A 15,057-nucleotide genomic window follows, 5' to 3' on the forward strand; every position below is an offset into this window, starting at 1 on the left:
GAGTTCGAGCCCCATGTCGGGCTCTGTGCTGACAGCTCAGAACCTGGAGCCTGCTTCAGATTCTGTGTCTCCCTCTCTCTCTTTGCCCCTCCCCTGCTCATGCTCTGTCTCTCTCTGTCTCAAAAATAAAAACATTTTTAGAAATGTATACAAATATTGTAAAAGTGTTATTTTCTTTATTTTCCAGCTTTATATTTTTAGAGGACAGTGCAAGCATGAAAATACCTTAGGTGCTAGACAGTCTTGAGTTAAAATTCACATATTAGCTATCACACGTTACGTATGGCTTGAGTAAATTATTAAATTACATTTTCATTTAAACTTTTTCTTATCTCTAAAATTAAGGATCATAACATCTGCTTCTAGAGTCTTCCTTTCCCCTCTTCCTCCCTTTAAGAAGAAGAGATGATGATTTTTCCTGTCTGAGATTGTCTCCCATATGTCCTGCCTCCTTAAAGATCTTGACTTAGCCTTTTCATAAGTCTCTCCCATTTTAAATAAAACTGAAAAGAAGAAAAAAATTCCTCTGTCTGCATCTCGAGTCAGCTGCCCATCTCTCTCTCCTGCTTTTTAAAGTCAAACTTTCTGAAATACAGTAAAACCTTGGTTTGCAAATATAATTTGTTCTGGAAACATGCTTGTAATCCAAAGGACTCCTATATCAAAGCGAATTTCAAGAACCATTGGCTCAGTTGTGATCATGTGACATTCGGTGTCATGTACTACTTGTATTGCAAGACATTGCTCATTTATCAAGTTAAAATTTATTAGAAATGTTTGCTCATTTTGTGGAACACTCACAGAACAAGTTACTCGTGATCCAAGGTTTTACTGTACTTCTTTACCATCTTTGCATTGCATCACCTCTCATTCATTCTAGTTTCTCCAAAAGTCCTTAGAAACACCTTACTCCTGCTTTGGTAATTTTCCTCCCTAAATTTTTCCAAGACGTACTTCTTTTATTGTTTTTCTCCTACTTCCCCGATTGCTACCCTTCTTGTCCCTTCCCTTAAAGTTTGTGTAACTCACTTTCTGATCTGGGTTCTTCTTATTCTACAAAATCTCCCTTGGCGATCTTTCCCATGTCCATAGCTTCAATTACCACCCAAATCCGTGTGCCCAGCCCACATCCCCCTCTGCTGGACTCACAGATTGCATGACCTAGTGCTTGCTTGATTCCCACTTGGATTTCTACAAGTGCCCCAAAATAAAGATGTCATCTTCCTTCTCCAAACTTATTTCTCCTCCATTGTTACTTATTTTTTAGTGAATGGTGCCATCACTTAACCAGGTGTTCATGGATTTTTTTCTTGGTTTCTCCTTCTCCTTCAGCTCCTCCCACTCCCAGTCCAGCTAATCATCATGTCCCATTAATTCTACTATATTGGATTAAATTGTGTCCCTCCCTCAAAAAATACATCTAAGTCCTAACCCCCTGGTAACTATGACCTTATTTGCAAATAGGATCTTTGCAATGTGATTAAGTTAGGGATCTCAGACAAGATCATATGACTGGTATCCTTATATGAGAAAGAATAGGTGGAAGGAAAGGGAGAATTGAGACCCAGACAGAGGGGGAAAGGCCTTGTGCAGGCCCCTGTGATGGTGCAGTGAGCTCCTGGAGTGATGCTGCTCCAGTCCAAGGAACACCAAGGACTGCCAGCCCTATCAACACCTTGACTGCAGCCTCTGGCCCCCGAAACTTTGAAAGAACAAATTTCTGTTGTCTTGAATGTATAAGAGTGTGGTAATTTGTTATGTAGTCCTGGGAAAACTAACATAGCTACCTTCTAAATATCTCTTGAGATCCATCCATGTTTCTCCATCTTCACTGCCCCTATCTTATTCAGGCCACAATTAAATCAATCTTCTGCCTTGTCTCCCTGCTGCTAGTCTCAGCCCATCATTTGCAAATGCATGAAATCTCCCTTACTATTGACAATCTGTGAGTGGTTTGCCAATGACTCCTGGATTGAGTCTAAATGCCTGGTGTCATAGCTTACAGGACTTCCACTTTGGTTTCTGCTTACTTGTGTAGCCTTATTTCTCACCCACCCTCAATTCTACGCTCTAGGCACGGTAATAATTTCTGATATTTATGGGACACTTATTCTGTGCCAGACACAGCTAAATCTCACAACCACTCCACAAGACAGGAACAAGCTTCTTTCAGTGTCTCAGCCTTTTTTTCTCTTGTCTCTGGGACTTTGCACATGCTGTTCTCTGCCTAAAATAATCTTACTTCCTCTTCCCTTGTTCTTTGTCCCCCTCCTCATCTAGCTAATTCACACTTACACCTTAGGTCTCAGCTCATCCAGCACCCCCTCCATGAGGGATTCCCAGACCTTCCTAAATCTGGGTTATGTGTCCCACCCCAATTGCCCATATTTGCATTACACCCTGCACTTCTCCTATCATCATATACAATATAATTGTCTTCTATTTCTTTTTTTTCTTAGTCCATTTGGGCTACCATAAAACATCGCAGACTGGGCGGGGGGAGAGGGAGCAGTGGGTATAAACAACAGACATTTATTCCTAACAGTTCTGGAGCCTGGAAGTCTGATGGCAGGGTGCCAGTGCCGGGGGTGGGTGATGGCCCTCTTTTGGGTTGCAGCCTTCTCTTTGGAACCCCACATGGTGAAAAGGGTAAGCAAGTTCTCTCTTCAGCCTCTTTTGTAAGAGCACTAATCCCATTCATGAGGCCTCTACTCTCATGAGCTAATAACCTCTCAAAGGTTTCTCTTCGTAATCTATCAGCCTTGAGGGTTAGGATTTCAACATGTGAATTCACATGGAACACATTCAGACCACAGCAACGGGCCTATATCTCACATTGTGTTTTATGCTTCCTGTGGACTGAGGCCATACCCATGTCTTGTAACACCATCCCTGGAGTCTAGCACAGTGCCCGGCACATAAGAGACGGTCAATCAATACATGTTGAGTAAATGAAAGAAACTTGAATAAAGATTGCTAATAGCATTATGTCTCTAACACCAGCTAGGGTGGAAAGGAATGTACCTCCAGACCAAGTTGCCAACCGTTTCCTTCCTCAAAATCCTGATGCCTCCTAGGCCTTTGCTTGGGCCAGTTCTCAAACCTCATTGCAAAGGATTTCCCTGAGACCTGAGACCTGTAGGGCCAGTGAATCCTCACTTCCCTATCATGCTCAGCCCCTCCCCAATACAAGACTCTCCAGGTGGTCCTCCTCTCCCATTCTGCTCTGCAATCCTACCAGACCCTTCTTGCTCTTTTTCCCTGGGCCCTCTGGCACTCCAGCCTATTTGAAACAAACTCACCTATATTCTCATCCTTGTAACAAAATACTCCTTCTACCTCCTGGCTTTAAACAGAAAGCCTTCTGCTTTCCCTTGAGAAGACTACCTTTTCTACCACCACCTGGGGTGGTTATGTTAACCATACTGGATTGATTATTCTTTTGGAACGCTAGGCTGTAATTCATCAGGTTCCTGAGATTTGAATTTAGTTTCGACCATTTCCAAGTATTGGCTATTACATAATAGAAGAATTAGAGTTTCTAAAAGGATTTGAAAACAGCAGTAAAGATGTTTATTTTGGAAAGATCCTATAACCATGAATTGCTTTAAAAATGTCACTGGACCTAACCATAGCCTCTGAATTTGTCTCACAACTACCAAATTCAAAACGAAAGTACAAAACAAGTGGCACCTGTACCTTGGAGACCTCAGAAACACTACATAGGCTACTGATACTGCTTCTTACCAAACACCGGGTTTCCTCTAGGCTGTAAGATCCATTGCCCATGAGATACAGCTACTGCAGGTAGGGGTGGGGTCTTATCAATTAAATGTCTGACCTAGAGCAGTACTCATATCTTGATTTAATTTCTAATGGCCCAGGACTTTGTGGCAAATGATAAAAATCATTAGCTTTTTCTTTTATAATTTATCTAATTTCTAACCTGATGCAAACTGTTAGACTTTCCAGCTGTTAGGCTCCAGCAGTAAGGCTCCTATAGTTCAAAATGCAAATTGAAATATCTGGTGATTTTTATTGAGCACTTTCTGGTCTCTTAATCTGGCTCACTGAGACATTTTCTGACCTAAGACTTGTTTAAAGAGGATTAGTCACTCTGTATGATGACCTTTCTTGTGGTAAGTTAATACATTTAAGCTGGCAGTCTAATTTATTCAGACATTTGTGTGAACTAATCTCCCCTAGCTTTATTACCAGTGGATAAACTTCTAAAACAGAGTTCCTGAACCTGCATTTTAGCCACATTATTCCTGTTGTCTGACATAATATACTATTACTTGAAGCAATCCATTAGCTGGTCATATGTAAAAATCATGTCAAGTCATATGGAAATACAAATTCTTTGTTACCTTACAGGCTGATTTGATTATGGAAATTATCCACCTTGTGCTAATCAAATTAAGGGCATATATAAAGTGTTCATAACATATTTCTAGTTGAGATAAAACTCATTCATTTAATAAATATTCAGTGAGGGTCACCTGGTTGCTTCAATCAGTTAAGCATTCCACCTTCGGCTCAGGTCATGATCTCAGGTTCATGAGTTTCACACATGAGGGGTGTGAGGTGTTCACGAGCCCCACATTGAGCTCTCTGCTGTCAGCGCAGAGCCCACTTCAGATCCTCTTTCTCCCTCTCTCTCTGCCCCTCTCCTGCTTGCACTCTGTCTCAAAAATAAATCAACATCAAAAATAAATGAATAAGGGGCGCCTGGGTGGCGCAGTCGGTTAAGCGTCCGACTTCAGCCAGGTCACGATCTCGCGTCTGTGAGTTCGAGCCCCGCGTCGGGCTCTGTGCTGACAGCTCGGAGCCTGGAGCCTGTTTCCAATTCTGTGTCTCCCTCTCTCTGCCCCTCCCCCGTTCATGCTCTGTGTCTCTCTGTCCCAAAAATAAATAAAAAACATTGAAAAAAAAAATTTTTTAAAAAAAATAAATGAATAAGTAGATAGATAAGTAAATATTCAGTGAGCTTTCCTTTGTGCAAGGCTTTATGGTCAGGGTAGTGAAGAATATAAGAAAAATACATGGTCCCAGGTCCCAACCCAGTTTGGGAGCAAAGATCTCTCTATAAATAAAAATGCCAAGTAAATCAAGAACTAAAAACAAATTTGAGTTGTCACAAACATCAGATGTTCTCATGTGAATAGTAAGATAGGAGTTGAACTTCTAGCAAGGGGGCATCAATCACTGTGGCAAGGGGTGCTTCACAAAGAAAGTGAAAAATATGTTGGGCTATGGAAAGGAATGGGAATTATAGGGTGAATTCCATGCTACATTAATGGAATGAGCAAAAGCTTAGATTTTACAGGTTGGTCTATGAGTCAGTTTGGCTGGAAGAGAGTTTTGCCTAGAGGAATTGTGGGAAATCGGATTGCAGAGGTAAGATGAGGCCAGACTATGCCACTAATGTCAGATGTGTGTGCCAAGCATGAAGATCCATTTCATGTTGGATGAATTTCTTTTATCTTACATGCCCCTCACATATCAAAAGCGCCCATTCTCATATTTAGACTACAAGCCTAGAACATGGTAGAGCACAGAATCATGGTAACAATCCTGATTTTCTAATTTTGGTGGGGCCATGTGTAAAGCTCACATGGCTCCAAACGTATTTAAGTGTTCGATGAATGCTCCCTTTGAAATCTTAACACTATTCTCAAGTAGTCAAATCATGGAACTACTTACAATTTTCCTGCTTCTTACTGGTAGATTCATTCACTCATGCAACAAATATTTATTAAATACCGACTATGTACAAGGCATTTAGTATACACCATGGCAGGTGTATTTAAAGACGAATAAACTCGACTTCTAACCTTAAAAAGCTTCTCACCTTGAACAACATGGAGGTTAGGAGTGCCAGCCCCGACACAGTCGAAACTCCAGATGTAACTTTTGACTCCCCCAAAACATAACTACTAATAGCCTACAATGTTGACAGGAAGCCTTAATGATAACATAGTTTGTTAACATATATTTTGTATGTCATGGATTATATGCTGTATTCTAACAGTAAAGTAAGCTAGAGAAAAGAAGAAAATCATGAGGAAGAGAAAATACATTTATACTCTTGTACTATAAAAAATCTGTAGGGGTGCCTGGGTGGCTCAATCAGTTAAGCGTCTGACTCATGATTTTGGCTCAGGTCATGACCTCACTGTTCGTGGGTTTGAGCCAAGTGTCGGGCTCTGTGCTGACATCTCAGAGCCTGGAACCTGCCTCGGATTCTGTGTCTCCCTCTCTCTCTGCTCCTCCCCCACTTGTGCTCTGTCTCTCTCTCTCAAAAATAAAATAAACATTTAAAAAAATTTTTTAAATTTTGCATATAAGTGGACATGCACAGTTCAAACCTGTGTTTGTTCAAGGCTCAACTGTAACAGTAAAAACAATAAGGTAAATATTCAAAGTTTAAGATAACACACATATAAAAATGGCTACAAGAAAGATGGAATGTGCTATGAAAGATCAGAGAAAAAAGAAATTCTACTTAGCTGAGAAAAATCTTAAAAAATGGGCAGAACTGGCTTAGTTGGTAATAGAGGAAAGAATATTTCAGAAGAATAGGAAGTATGAGAAAAGGCTTGGCATGGGAAAGCATAGGAATGTTTATAGAATGGTGAAAATCTTTTATTTGTTTGTGCATAGATAAATGTAAAAGTTTTCCAGCTTTTTTTAATGGATCATTTCATTTTATTATTTGCCTTTTCAAAATTTTTTTCTAAGTACGTTTCACGCCCAGCATGGAGTCCCTCTGGTAATAATCAGTTTGTTCTCTGTAGTTAAGAGTCTGTTTCTTGGTTAGTCTTTTTTCCCTTTGCTCATTTATTTCTTAAATTCCACATATGGATGAAATCATATTGTATTTGTGTTTCTCTGACAGACTTATTTCGCTTAGTATTATAGTCTCTAGCTCCATCCATGCTGTTGCAAATGGCAAGATTTTGCTCTTTTTCGTGGTTGAATAATATTCCATTTATATATATACTTACCACAGCTTCTTTATCCATTCATCAACCAATGGACACTGGGACTGCTTTTATAATTTGCTATTGTAAATAATGCTACTATAAACATAGGAATGCATGTATCCCTTTGAATTAGTGTTTTTGAATTTTTGGGGTAGATACCCAGTAGTGTGATTACTGGATCATAAGGTACTTCTATTTTTATCTTTTTGAGGAACCTCCATACTCTTTTCTACAGTGGCTGCACCACTTTGCATTTCCACCAATTCAAGAGGATTCCTTTTTCTCCACATCCTTGCCAATGCTTGTTGTTTCTTGTGTTATTGGTTTTAGCCATTCTCACAGGTGTGATATCTCATTATAGTTTTGATTTGTATTTCCCTGATATTGAGCATCTTTCCATGTGTCTGTTAGCCATGTATTCTTTGGGGAAATATGTGTTCATGCCTTCTGCCCATTTTTTAATTGGATTATTTGGTTTTTGGGTGTTAAGTTGTATTAGTTCTTTGTATATTTTGGATACTAAACCTTTATTGGATATGTTGTTTGAAAAAATATTTTCCCATTCAGTAAGTTGTCTTTTACTTTTGTCTGTTTCCTTCGCTGTGCAGAAGCTTTTTATTTTGATGTAGTCTCAATAGTTTATTTTTGTTTTTATTTCCTCTGTCTCAGGAGACATATCCAGAAAAATGATGCTATGGCTAATGTCAGACAAATTACTGTTTATGCTGTCTTCTAGGATTTTTATGGTTTCAGGTCTTTTATCCATTTTGAGTTTATTTTTGTGTATGGTGTTAGAAAGTGGTCCAGCCTCATTCTTCTGCATGTTGCTGCCTAGTTTTCCCAACATTCTTTAATGAAGACTGTCTTTTTCCCATTGGATACCCTTTGCTGCTTTGTTGAAGATTAATTGATCATGTAGATTTCCAGCTTTTTAATTATGATGTGCCAATATTCTATTTGAGAAAGACTTTGTACAACAAGAAAGGAATGCGGCCCTTTCTTTTGTCTTTCAAAGGTCGTGTTTTCAGTAAGCAGCCAATGTGGTCCTCTTGACCACATAATCTGTAAAGTTAACCAAATGTTCATGAGCAATAATGAAAGAGTACCCAAGGCACAACATTAATACAGACTAATAACCTTATTTGGTCAGAAAGGTTCATTTAACTGTTTAAAAGAAATCCAAATGCTTCATAATAATTTCTTCTCTAACAGGAGAAAGCTCAACATTGGTTTTTCTACAGCATCTCTAAAGGGATAGTACTCAAAATATGAAGGAATTAACCATTGATATGTGCAACAAAAGTGACTCTCAAAATAATTATGCTGAGTGAAAGAAATCAGATTTTAAAAAGTAAATACTGTATGATGTCACTTATTATAAACCTCTAGAAAATTCAAACTAATCTATAGCTATAGAAAGCTTTAGTTGGAGCCTGGAAAGGGTAGGAGAGAGGGATTACAGAAAGGCATAAGGAAACTTTCTGGAGTGATGAATATGCTTACTAGTTGGTGCTGACAATTTCATGGGTGTGTACATGTACCCATTGTACATTTTAAATATGCAATTATTTTCTCTTAAATACAAAGAAAAACTGAAGGTTGATGGTGGGAGGGGTAGGGGGAGGGAAAATGGGTGATGGGCATTGAAGAGAGCACTTGTTGGGATAAGCACTGGGTATTGTATGTAAGTAATGAATCATGGGAATCTACTCCCAAAGCCAAGAGGACACTGTATACTCTATGTTAGCTAACTTGACAAAAAAATTATGTTAAAAAAAAAAAACACTTCCCGGGGGGGGCTTGGGTGGGTCAGTCGGTTAAGTGACCAACTCTTGATTTTGGCTTAGGTCATGATCTCATGGTTCTTGAGATTGAGCCCCACATTGGGCTCTGCGCCGAGCCTGCTTGGGACTCTCTCTCTCCCTCTCTCTCTCAAAATAGATAAATAAATAAACTTAAAAAAATGCACTTCCCTTTGAGGACCAACTTCATCCTTTATACCATTTTATGCCAAATCTGAGTAAAAGATTAGTGTAAAGTTTTAAGATCTGTGTGTGTGTGTGTGTGTGTGTGTGTGTGTGTTTTAATTTCTGGACCATATAAGGTAATCATGATGATAAAGACAAAAGAACTTGTATAATTAGTTATACACTATTATAGTTAAAAGAGTAAGTACCTTGCATAAGGTAAAATGGCCCACAATATCTTATTCTATAGATTGAAATTACTTAACTTTATTAGAGAACAAATATTAGGGAATATTTAAATTCAGAGTATAAGTAGTTAATGGAATAAATAGTCCTGTTACTACCTCATGTAATAATATAAAAACAGGCCATTCATTGACAGAGAAAGTTTAATTTTAAACAACATCTTCCTTTAGATGTAAACTATAGAGACAACATTGCTACCTAGTTTTTGAATACTGAGTATATTGTTAAAACATTCTGGGAGCACCTGGTTAAGTGTCTGACTCTCAATTTTGGCTTGGGTCATGATCTCACAGTTCATGAGTTCGAGCCCTGTGTCAGGCTCTCTCTGTCCCTCCCCCATACTCTGTCTCTCTCCAAATAGATAAATAAACTGAAAAATAAATAAAATAATCCGGATGGTGTTTAATTTCTTTTTAAAATTTTTTTAATGGTCATTTATTTTTGAGAGATAGAGACAAGTGCAAGCAGGGGAGGGGCAGAGAGAGTGAGACACGGTATCCACAGCAGGCTCCAGGCTCTGAGCTGTCAGCACGGAGCCCGATGCAGGACTCAAACCCACGAACCTGGAGATCATGACCTGACCCAAAGTTGGACGCTTAACTGACTGAGCCATGCAGGCACCCCTAATTTCTCTTTTATGGAGCTATTCAAAGAACATATAGAAGGCCCAAATCAGTTATATTACAGCCTCAATCACAGGCAGGTGATTGTGTATCCTATGACCACCTCATCTTAAAGGCTCCCCTGTATTACACACACACATACACACACACACACACACACACACACACACACACGGAAAACAAAAATAAAACAACTTGGTCTCTGCCCTAAGGAGATTATTCTAGTCAGGGAAACAAACAGCTAGGCATTTTAATACACTGTACTGGGTGCTCTGGGGGCAGGGGTACAGAAATGATGTAAGCTCAGAAGAGCAGTGGAGCAGCTGGGGTTTAGGGAACACCAGTGGAAGCAAGTTTATCTGGTGGAAACATTAAGTAAGAGGATGACAGTGATGAAATGACGAGATTGGAAGTAAGGCAATATGAGACTGCAGTGCCCTGCCAACTATTTTATTCTAGAAGCAATGGGAAGCTTCTGAAGGATTTTAAGCCAAAGAATGAAATAATTAGATTTGTATTTTAGAAATAATATTCTGGTTGCAGTATGGAGAATAGATTAAAAGGAGATAAGATTAGAGGCAGGGAGACCAAATAAAAGTTGTTGGAGTAATTCAGGAAGAGATGATATTAAACTAGGGTTATAAACATGAAAGTGAAGAGAAGTGAGTGCACTTGAAAGATGTCTTGCAGATATAATTAATGTGACTTGCTGAACACTAACTGTGGAGAATTAGGAAGAGCAAAACAATAAAGATATTGCTGGGTTGACAACTGAGTGGATGGTGGCACCCAAAAAATGCAGGAGCAGGTTTTGAGGAAAAGACTATAAAATTCAATTTTAGCTCCTGTTGAGCTGGAGGACTCACGGTATACCCAAGAATATATATGCATTTGGCAAATGGATATATGGGGTAATGTTCAGTAGAGAGACCTGGAACTCTTCAGCACTGATATCATGGGAGTAAACAAAAGCACACTTGGATATATTTCAGGAAATGGGCATAGAATGGAAATAGACATGCACATAGAATGGAAGGAAAATAAACAGAGAAAACAGAAGAAATAGCCAGGAAAGCTCCCTGCCTTCTCAATCCACCTCAGGCAGGCAGCCTGCTAATGATTGCTCCCTTGGGCTGCCACTGTTTTCCATCTATGCATCTATCAAGGCACTCCTCATCTGTCATTGAGTATATATATCTTTGTCTCACTTTTTACTGAACTGTAAGGATCTTTTTTGTTTCAAGTTTTTATTTAAATTCTAGTTAGGGGCACCTGAGTGGCTCAGTCGGTTGAGCGTCCAATTTCCACTCAGGTCATGATCTCGCGGTTCGTGGGTTTGAGCCTTGCGTCAGGCTCTGTGCCAACAGCTCAGAGCCTGGAGCCTGCTTCGGATTCTGTGTCTCCCTCTCTGTCTCTGTCCCTCTCCCACTCAGTCTCTGTCTGTCCCTCCCTCCCTCAAAATAAACAAACATTAACAATTTTTTAAAAATTGTAGCTAGTTACCATATAGTACAATATTGGTTTCAGGAGTAGAATTTAGTGACTCATCACTTACATATAACACCCAGTGCTCAACACAAGTGTCTTCCTTAATACCCATTACCCATTTAGCCCATCACCTGCCCACCTCCCTCCAGCAACTGTTTGTTCTCTATAGTTAAGAGTCTCATATAATTTGCTTCCTTTTTTTTTCTTTCCCTTATGTTCATCTATTTTGTTTCTCAAATTCCACATATAAGTGAAATCATATGGTATTTGTCTTTCTCAGATTTATTTTGCTTAGCATAAAAAATATGGAAGCTTCATGAATTTTCATGTCATCCTTATGCAGAGGCCATGCTAATCTTTCCTGCATCGCTCTGATTTTACTATATGTGCTGCCAAAGTGAGCACTGAACTGTAAAGATCCTTTTTCTCTTTTTCTTAGTATTTATTTATTTTGGGAGGGAGGGAGGGAGAGACAGAGAGAGAGAGAGAGAAAGAGAGAGAGAGAGGGAATGAGAATGAATCCCAAGCAGGCTCCACGCTATTAACACAGAACCCCACATGGGGATCAGTGTCACAAACCATGAGATCATGACCTGAGCCGAAAGCAAGAGTTGGACGCTTAATGGGCTGTGAACCACCCAGATGCCCCTGAACTGTAAGAATCTTTATTTTTTTTTAATGTTTATGTATTTTTCAGAGAGAGAAAGAGAGACATAGTGTGAGCGGGGGAGAGGCAGAGAGCAAGGGAGACACAGAATCTGAAGCAGGCTCCAGGCCTGCCAACAAAGAGCCCGATGCAGGGCTCAAACCTGTGGACCGCAAGATCATGACCTGACCCAAAGTCGGACGCTTAACTGACTGAGCCACCCAGGCACCCCATGAACTGTAAGGATCTTAAGACAGGGATCATGTCATATTCATCATTAGATTTCCAGGACTTAGTACAGTGGTGGGGTCTTTAATAAGACTTTTATGAAATAATTAATAATGGGAAAAATTTTATTGAGTACTTTTTGCCTTAGTTACTTTATATACAAAGTCTATTATTATAAATACCATGATGTATTAAGACTCAAAAGTTAAATAAATTGCCCAATAAGCTTCCAGGATTCAGAACCAAGTCTGTAAGAGACCATGCTTTTCCACCGTATCATACTCTCCAAAAGACTGATAGAATGAAAGCTATATTTTTGCAAAAACAGAAAAGAAGGCATTGCATCTTATGTGAAGCACAAACACTGGCCCTTATGCTAAAGAGGCGCAGTGCTATGGAGAAAAGTCCTCGCGCTCTGTCTTCTGGGATGCCTGCTGCATGCCATGCCTGCCAGAGAGTGGCAAATCAATAGCTGCATGTCTTAAACCATAAGGAAGTCAGGCAGAGATTAGACCATATACTACCACACTCAGCATTTTGCACAGCAGTTCTGGAAGGATCCAGCAATTACCGCCACACCATGAATCTAGAAACATTCCTGCAAAGATAAGTTCAGACATTGCCTGGGACCACCAATTTATCAGTTCTGTTTAAAACAACAGGGCCAAAAGCTGAGAAACTATAGCTCCATCCAAACTTCATCCCTGTTCACTGTTCAGAAGACAACCCTCTCACCGATCCATCACCTTCCTCTCATTTCTTGTCTCCCAACTGCTGTGTACCTGACAGCATTCCCTCTTGAGGCCTCATCCTCACCTTTCCCACAATACCCTCCTTCAACCCTATCCAGGGTGGGCTTTGGCAACCTATTTCACTATAAACAAACTCACCTATACCCTCAGCTTTTTAAATGAACATGTCTTCTATTTCCTTGATCTCTTTCTCAAAGATCTTGCTTCCTTTGCTGTTTCCTCAAATTCTACATATCACAAGGCTCAGAATTGGTATTGGTATTTTGTCCCATAGTCCCTTTTAAAACATGTCACTTTCCTGTAAAAACCTTCATTCCTTTGAAGTTCATTCCATCCAATTTTGCCACCTTTTACCTTCTTTTGTCCCTAATATCCCTTAACCCCCAGGTCATTCCCCCACAATAACATTATACCTGGATCATGTTAAGCCTTTAAATCTCAATTTACTTCCTCATTTCCTAAGGTATTTCAACATTCCTGTGGATGGTCTGTCAAACACCCAAGAATCACAGTTCCAAGGCCACCTCAACCCATTCCCTTGGCCATGCTCTCTACTTTGTTATAGAGTAGCTCTGCCTGATTGCAATACCCTTCTCTTTCCATTCATATTACCTCCAGTATGCCCGATCCAGAATCTCATCAAGAGCTCTATTCCTGTAAGACTGCTTTTTCTTCCAATTTATTCTTGGTCCCATTTCCATATCTGGCCTAAATCTCTTAATTGGTCACATGACCTACTCTCTCACCAATGTTTTCAAACCCCTTCCATTTTTTTTCTTTTCCTTTCCTGGTATTTCTTCCAAATCACATTCTTAGAACAGTGCTATATTCTGCCTGGCATCAGTGCCCTCAATCCCCTTCATCCTTGTCTTTCTCCTCTGTCATCCAACTCACAATTCTGGATCAGTCCTATAATATGCCTGGCCTATAAGCCATTCAGCTGAGATGCTAGAAATAATGATAAAGCCACTATACTTTCATGATTTCCAAACTCAGTTTGGTGGTTAACACCACGATTAATGCCTTTGTTTTTAATCTACTGTCTATTCCAGACTGTCTCCATTCCCTTTAAATCCCTTTTTTACTCCCTCCTACTCCACAAATTACATCAGCTATTTTCCTACTTCACAAAAAATATTGAAGCCAGATAGTAAAAAAACCTCTCCTCTCACAACTATAAATTTATAACCATTCCCTTATTCCCTTAGTTTCTGAGAAAAGGTATTTTTTTTCAAGGCCCACCTTTTGTCTCCTTTGGGGCCTGGTCTGGCTCCATCAATTTTCCCTCTCCTTCTCTACAAGTTCTTTTTCATTCAAATTACAATCATGCTCATATCTGTCAACTGTCATGACCCTTTGTTTTACCCTTATTTCCTTCTGGTTTCTGCCCTCCATCTCTCCTTTCCACCTTAATCTCCAAAGCATCTTGAAAAAGTGACATTCTCTTGAAGTCTAGGTCTTGATCTCCCATTTGTTTAACTTGTTCCCTGTCTTTAATTCCCACTGCTCTGTGGAAACTGTTATTACCAAGTTGATGAAGGACCTCCTCATGGCAAAATCTAACAAACTTTAGAATTTGTGGATTTATCATAGTTTTCAAGAATGGTAATGTTTTCCCTCATTTTACTTAGGAGAACTCACTCTTTGGCCTAAAGTAGAATATGGTGGTTGGGATGAAAGGTAAGAACAGATAGACCCTACTTTCTTGGTTTCTAATTATAATACTTTAGCAAGAAAGCTTGGCAGTTTCTGATAATCAATACATCTATAACTCTTGGCCACTTCACTACTGGTATCTTATCTTCTAGAGTAGTTTCTTTCGCAGGACGCTGTATTTCACTTAAGGGGGAGACGGATGATAGTTTCTAATTCATGGAATTGGTAAATGATCTTAGACACTTACCTTCACCATCTTAAAGATGTAGTTCCTCATTGCAAGAGGAAATCCCAATGCCAGCATAACAGGGGTTTGTGGGGGAAAAAAAAAAAAAAGAACTGTCAGCTTAAAGTATGTTGTATATATCAAAAGGGATATAGAAATACTGTATAAAAATGCATAGTTTAGAAAACATCCATAGTTCAACAATTCTTTCTTCTAAAATTCTAAATAGCACAAAG

General features: G+C 39.4%; 1 non-coding gene across 1 annotated transcript; it reads right to left on the reverse strand.

Annotated features, from left to right (window-relative positions):
- Positions 1–11,611: 11,611 nt before the first annotated feature.
- LOC131508182 (U6 spliceosomal RNA) lies at positions 11,612–11,718 on the reverse strand. Its single transcript, XR_009259894.1, has one exon. It is a non-coding gene; the product is annotated as a U6 spliceosomal RNA (small nuclear RNA).
- Between the last annotated feature and the right edge of the window lie 3,339 nt (positions 11,719–15,057).

This window comes from Neofelis nebulosa, chromosome 3 (genome assembly GCF_028018385.1).
Source record: "Neofelis nebulosa isolate mNeoNeb1 chromosome 3, mNeoNeb1.pri, whole genome shotgun sequence".
Lineage (NCBI taxonomy): Eukaryota > Metazoa > Chordata > Mammalia > Carnivora > Felidae > Neofelis > Neofelis nebulosa.